This window comes from Polypterus senegalus, chromosome 14, assembly GCF_016835505.1.
Source record: "Polypterus senegalus isolate Bchr_013 chromosome 14, ASM1683550v1, whole genome shotgun sequence".
Classification (NCBI taxonomy): Eukaryota; Metazoa; Chordata; class Cladistia; order Polypteriformes; family Polypteridae; genus Polypterus; species Polypterus senegalus.
This window is the reverse complement of record NC_053167.1, coordinates 133,943,252-133,950,485: the sequence shown is the minus strand read 5'-3', so window position 1 is coordinate 133,950,485 and position 7,234 is coordinate 133,943,252.

Here is a 7,234-nt window from a genome sequence, read left to right as displayed (position 1 = left end):
TTATTTATACAAATGATGTAGCTCAAAGTGCTTTATATCATGACACAGCATCAAGGTCACAATAACAAATTTATTACAAAATACATATTAATAGAATGAACATGTCATTTTCTAACCCACTTAATCCAGACCAGGGTCCATGGGGGGCTGGAGCCTGTCCTAGCTAGCATAAGGCAGGAACAAATCCTGGACAGGGTGCCAGTCCATTGCAGGGCAACCACACATCAAACACACTGTGGCCTATTTTGTGTCGTCAGTTCACCTAACCTTCATATCTTTGGATTATGGGAGGCAACTGGAGCACCCAGAGTAAACCCAAGCAGACACAGGGAGAACAAGCAAACTGCATGCTGGGAGACTCCCTGGCTCACGAACCTCAGACCCCTTACTGCAATGCAGCAGAATGAACATACAAACATAAAAAAGGCAATATGAACTTTTATGTTCCTAATGATTTGGTCATTATAAAATTCAGCACCAATTCAGCCACAGGAGGAATGGGTAACAGTAAGACGGGGGTCTAAGAAGTCAAAATTTAGTCCCTCAGCATCAAGGTCACCAATTCAGACCCAGAACAGATTCTCAACACTCCGCAGTGCACCTGTGGAAACTGAGAATAATAAAGTGCTCATAATTGGCGATTCCATAGTGCAGAATGTTAGAATTCCAAACTATGTTAAACGAGCAGTTAATGTTAAATGCCTCGCAGGGGCCAAGATTTCTGACATACAGGCCACATTGGACTGTTTTCACAGACGATGAAGTATCTACCTTATTGCTGCATGTCAGCACTAATGATATTTATTTACAGCAATCTGAGGTATTAAAGGGAACTTCATCTCTTCGTGCACCAATGCTAAAAGAAAATGTCGGAATTTAATTGTATCTGGTCCCTTACCAAGATTATATAGAGGGGATGTGATTTATAGCAGATTGCGTTCCCTACACTACTGGCTAGAAACGTGGTGTGCAAATAAAAGCATAGTGTTTGTGAACAGTTGGGATGTTTTTTGGAAAAGACCTGGATTTTTCAAAAGAGATGGTCTTCATCCTAACTGGAGGGATCTTATGTATTATCCCAAAATATGGCAGCAAAACTGCCTGGTTGACTGATTAGAGCACCATCCAGGCCACAGTCATGTGATCTTAAATCACAGGCTGTTCTTTATCCCACCTGTTATTTTCCTGAAGCTGTTACCCATAATCCCTGTTGTGGGGCATCCAGTAAATTTAGTCTTGATACAAACCTTAAATTAATTGATAACCAAAAATAAGGTGTATAATTAGACCAAGGGATAAAACCAGACCTCCACCAGGGGCATCTGTAATAGAAATTTAATTCAAATTAAAACAAAAATATATCAGCAGTTCAGAAAGAACCATGCAGTTTTAAATGCTGTTTATTGAACATTGCTCTCTTGGCACTAAAGCTGTTTTGGTAAATGATATATATTAAGTACAAAATCTGATCTGTGTCTTCTTACTGAAACCTGGCTTAGTAAATGTGACACTGTTTCCCTAGCTGAGGCGTCACCAGATGGATACTCGTTCCTTCATAAGTCTAGAGATTCTGGTCAGGAGGAGGCCTTGGAATAATTCATTGTAACAAAATGCAAATCACTCCTAAAAATTTAGGCAACTTTACATCCTTTGAGGCATTCATTTTAAATATTAAAACAGATTCCAACACAATTATAGTGCTAGTCTACAGACCACCAGGGCCATATTCATTGTTCATGACTGAATTTAGCAACCTTCTGTCTGATTTGGCTATAAATTATGATCACATAGTTCTGATGGGGGATTTTAATGTACACATTGATGTGGAAACTGACACTTTTAGCAAATGTTTTACTTATTTGTTAAATTCAGTAGGATTTTGTCAGATTGTCAAAGGTCCAACTCATAATCATAACCACACATTAGATTTAATTATAACTTACAAAGTTGAAATTCAAAATTTAAATATTACTCCATTAAATGTAGTTATTTCCGATCACTTCTTAATTATATTTGATTTAGTTCTCCCACCAACCACTCACAGATTAAAACAAAGACAGTGCGACATCTAGATTGTAATTCTGCTTCAAAATTTATAGATACCTTGAGTAAGTCGAGTGTAATTGTGGAAAACCATTTAGATCAGTTAACATCAAATGTAAACGTGGAAAACAATTTAGATCAGCTAACATCACATTATAATGTGACCTTGAGAGATGCTCTGGACACAGTGGCTCCCTAAAACAAAAGTGATCAAAGCACATAGAAACTCTCCCTGGTTTAATGAAAACACTCGCGCTCTTAAATTAAGAGTGTCGAAAACTGGAGCAGATGGAGAACAACAAAGCTACATGTCTTTCAAATTGCATGGACAGAGAGTGTTAAAAATATAAAAAGCCCTCTTTAAAGCTCGCTCAGAATACTATTCTACATTAATAGATAGCAATAATAAAAATCCTAGGGTACTTTTAGAACAGTGGCTAAATTAACAAATGGGAATTCAGATCAACAGTGCAAAATACCAACAGATATTAGCAGTACAGACTTTATGAACTTCTTCAATGAGAAAATTAAAAATATAAGATCCCAGATCTCAGCATCACAGTACAAACCAAATACTAGCTTAGCAGACCCTGCCGCACATTGCATTCAGCACTTTAGTAATTTTAATCCTGTAACTGACAGGAAGTCTTAACTTTAATTTCTAAAATGAAGCCCACTACTTGTTCCCTAGATCCAGTGCCAACAAAACTAGTAAATAGTGCAATGGATGTTCTTGCAGCCTATTCTAAACATTATCAATAGTTCATTATTGCATGGCACAGTACCTGATGCACTAAAAGTGTCAGTCATTAAACCTTTACTTAAAAAGTCAGACCTAGACCCACACATACTAAATAACTATAGGCCTATTTCAAATTTACCATTTCTCTCTAAAATACTAGAAAAGTAGTCGCCAGTCAGCTTCAGTCACACCTTACGCATTACAATTTATTTGAGAAATTCCAGTCTGGTTTCGCACTGGTCATAGTACAGAAACGCACTAACACGGGTTGTAAATGACATTCTGATATCCTCTGATGAAGGAAACTCCACTGTAATTATGTTGTTGGACTTAAGTGCAGCATTTGACACCATTGACCATTCTATTTTACTGCACAGGCTAGAAAATTGTTGGGCTTACAGGCCCTGCTCGCTTGGTTCAGTTCTTATTTATCAAATCGATTCCAATATGTACAGAAATGTGCTGACAGTACTCCATCATTATACACAGAAGTTCAATATGGTGTCCCAGGGCTCAGTACTGGGACCTTTACTGTTTTCACTTTACATGCTTCCACTGGGATCTCTCATTAGGAAACATAATGTTAATTTTCACTCGTATGCAGATGACACCCAGTTATACCTTTCATTTAAATCAAATGAAGTTTCTCCGATGTTGTCTTTAATTAGTTGTGTTAGTGAATTAAAGGAATGGATGAATGAGAACTACTTGTCTTTAAATACAGATAAAACAGAGATGTTAATTGTTGGAGGGAATGACGCTGATCACAGCAATATTTTGTCATTTAACTCAGTTGGAATCCCAATTAATTTTACTGAATCAGCCCCAATCTAGGAGTTATCTTTGACTCTAGCATGTCATTTAAAGCATATTACAAAGTTGTCCAAAACATGTTTTCCATCTTAAAAATGTTAGGAAATTAAGGCTTTCTAAATAAACAGGATTGTGAGAAATTAATTCATGCATTTATCTCTAGTAGGATTGACTACTGCAATGCGGTGTTCACTGGCTGTTCAAACTGTTCTCTATACAGCCTCCAGTTAATCCAAAATGCTGCTGCAAGAATTATTACAAGAACAAGAAAATATGAACACATAACTCCAGTTCTTAAATCCTTACACTGGCTTCCAGTTAAGTTTAGGGCAGATTTCAAAATCCTCCTTTTAACATATAAAGCATTAAATGGCCAAGGTCCGCTTACTTGTCTGAACTTATCATGACTTACAAACCTGAGCACACATTAAGATCTCAAGATGCCGGTCTGCTTAGGATTCCAAGGATTAATAAAATAACAGTGGGAGGTCGAGCTTTTAGTTACAGGGCCCCTAAACTGTGGAATGGTCTGCCTGCTTCTATAAGAGATGCCCTTTTGTCTCAGCCTTTAAATCCCGGCTGAAGACTCACTACTTCAGTTTAGCATATCCTGACTAGAGCTGCTGATTAACTGTACAGACTGCATCTCTGTTGTTAGTCATTAGCACTAAAACATAAGTAACATGATTGTTATATTTGAATACTAACCCTCACCTATTCTGTTTCTTTCTCGGTACTCAAATGTGGCATTGGTGCCACGCCCACCTGCCAAGTTGTTTGCCTGCCTATGGTAAAGTCATCCCTGATGGAGGATCACAGGAATTATCGGGTAGAGGGTCCTTTCATCAGATTGGCTAGCCCAGCACTGCTTCAGCTGTGCAATGGCCAAATGGGGGAGGCAGCTTGATGGCTGATGTCTCCAGGACTCTAAAAAATCCAAATTTTATTATGTGATATCATCTACTGTTAAATTCTGCTATACTTCTAAAATTTTATTTTTACTGTATTGAGGATTTGTTCTGTTCCATGTATTGTATTGTATTGTATTGTATTGTATTGATCTCCTTCTTTTTTGACACCCACTGCACTCCCAACCAACCTACCCAACCTACCTTCCATTCTTTTCCCTACAATGATTTTTTTGGGGAGTTTTTCCTTCTCTTCTTAGATAGTCAAGGCTGGGGGGCTGTGAAAAGACAAGGCCTGTTAAAGCCCATTGTGGCACTTCTTGTGTGATTTTGGGCTATACAAAAATAAGTTGTAATTGTAAATTGGTAGCAGCTAAATTGCTGTGTTTCAGATTTGTTTGTTTTTGATGTCTATTTGTTGGTCAGGATGTGCGCTTTTTAAATGTTTCAACAGACAGCTTATTTTGCCACTGTACTGCTCCTTCTTCTCACAAATGTTGCATCGTGCTGTATTTTTTCCATTTGTGAAAAGTAGCACCATACAACACTAGGGTTTCGGTCAGCCATTGTCACACATAGCCTGCACTTGTTAAATGGGGCATGGGTTTGTGGCATTCTGGCGGCTCTGTAGGGTCAAGGTATGGCCTCATGCTACCAGTAGTGACACTGACTGTAGCCAAATGCAAAACGAGTGAAAAAACAAACGAGAAGGGAAAAATGTCATTTCATTAACACCAAAGCAGCTGAAACTGATTAACAATCCCCTCTGCTACTTAACTGACCAGATCAATAGCCTAGAAGTTTCATTGACTTGATCCAATAATTGGATTCAAAAGTGTTCCTTTCATTTTTTTGAGTAGTTTTTATACTATATGTATGTGTGTATTTACTTTTTATTACAAATAGCAGCATTCCCAGCACTGACCCCTGCTGGACACCACTCTTAACTTCATTCAATTCTGATAAGATTCCTTGGCCCATCATCGTCTACTCCCTGTGTCTGATCCCATTTAGCATCCATCTACAAACATCACCCTGAGCTTCTTTTAGTTTTATGATCTCCTCTTATGTGGGACCTTAACAAGTACTTCTTGAAAGTCTTGATAAATAATATCATATGCACCAATCTGATCGTTTCCTTTCATTTTGGCTTCGTTGAATTCCAGCATATTAGTAAAACATGACCTCCCTCATCTGAACCCATGCTGACTGTTCATTAAAATTCCTGTTCTTGCCATGTTTTGATTAATGTTTTCCTTAATAATTACTTCCATTAAGTTACCTGTAATGCACATTATGCTTATTTGCTTATAATTACTTGGAGTTTCCTGATCACCCTTTTTATATAATAGGGTAATTTTTGCCATTTCCCAGTTCATAAAAATTTCCCCAGTGCGCAGTGACTTTCTGAAAATGTGCATCAAGGGTTCATATCCATATACATGCTAACCTCCGTAAGAACTTGGGGATAAATATTATCTGGTCCTGGTAATTTGATTTTAGTCTATTTAATCTGAGCAGCACTTCTCTGCCACTTAAAAATTGTGTTATAAAGTTAAAAGGTTTTTTTTATAAATTTAAAAACATGCATAGCTTTGCGTTTTACAATGAACCTTATGGAGCATGAGTCTCCAATAGAAAATAAAAGCATAGGAATTTACCAAATATGTCCTCTTTGCACTTTGAATAATAAAAAGCATGTCTTCCGTGTTTCTGACACATCTTTATGGCATCAAAAGTTATTTGGAAATAACTATTTTATTGTACTGTATATTCCTGGTACTATTTTTCCTGGATATAAGGATATGTTTTCTTTTCACTTGTGAAAGTTCTCACATAAATATAGAAGTAAATCAAATGAAAACTAAGCATGTGGCATGCCGTTTACTGTGATTTTGTCTTTAGAGAGAAGACCGCGTCCTGGGCAGGTGAACGGTTATTGTTGGAAGAAGACAAGTGCTGAGGTCGCATGTGCAGCTGGTCTTCTTTTAAAATGGCGGAATCTCATAGTATTGGTGTTTTTTGTTCAAAAATGACACATATAAGTTATGTTACAATGTCTCTGTAATCACAAGATGCAGAGCAATAGTCTAGAACTGTCTTAGCTTGAAAATTAGAGACATATTCTGTAAATGTTTTATGCTTTATGCCCCGTGCCCTATAGAGTTCAATGTAAAACGCCAAGACTGGCTGTGTATTCTTTAAAATTTATAGAAATCATTTAAGTTTTGAATACAATTTTGTGTGGCAAAATGCACATTATACCATGTGTGTGAAGAAATACCAAACTTATCCTTTAAGGGAACACATTGTACTGGACTTTTTTTTCGTACATCAGCGCTGGTTGCATTGCTATCCACAACTCACACCAGAAAAACAAACAAAAAATAACAAAATACAAATAACAACAGGTGTGTCCTCCTATTCATACAGGTGATGACCTTCAAGCTCTATTGCTGAATTGTTGCACATACTCAAATAACCAAGTGTGTAAGAGGACACTGCCAGGCCAATTGGTCCACCGCTCAACTGGAAACAAGCTGACAGCACATGGCATGAAGACAGCTTCACACGATACAAGAAAAAGGATTTTTGTAGATAAGCAATTATGTTAAATGTACGGTAGAAAATTAGAAATAAGAGGATGAAGCTGAACGTTCCATTATTTTTGCACCAGACTACATCAGTGTGAATTTCCCCTTGGGATTAATAAAGTATCTATCTATCT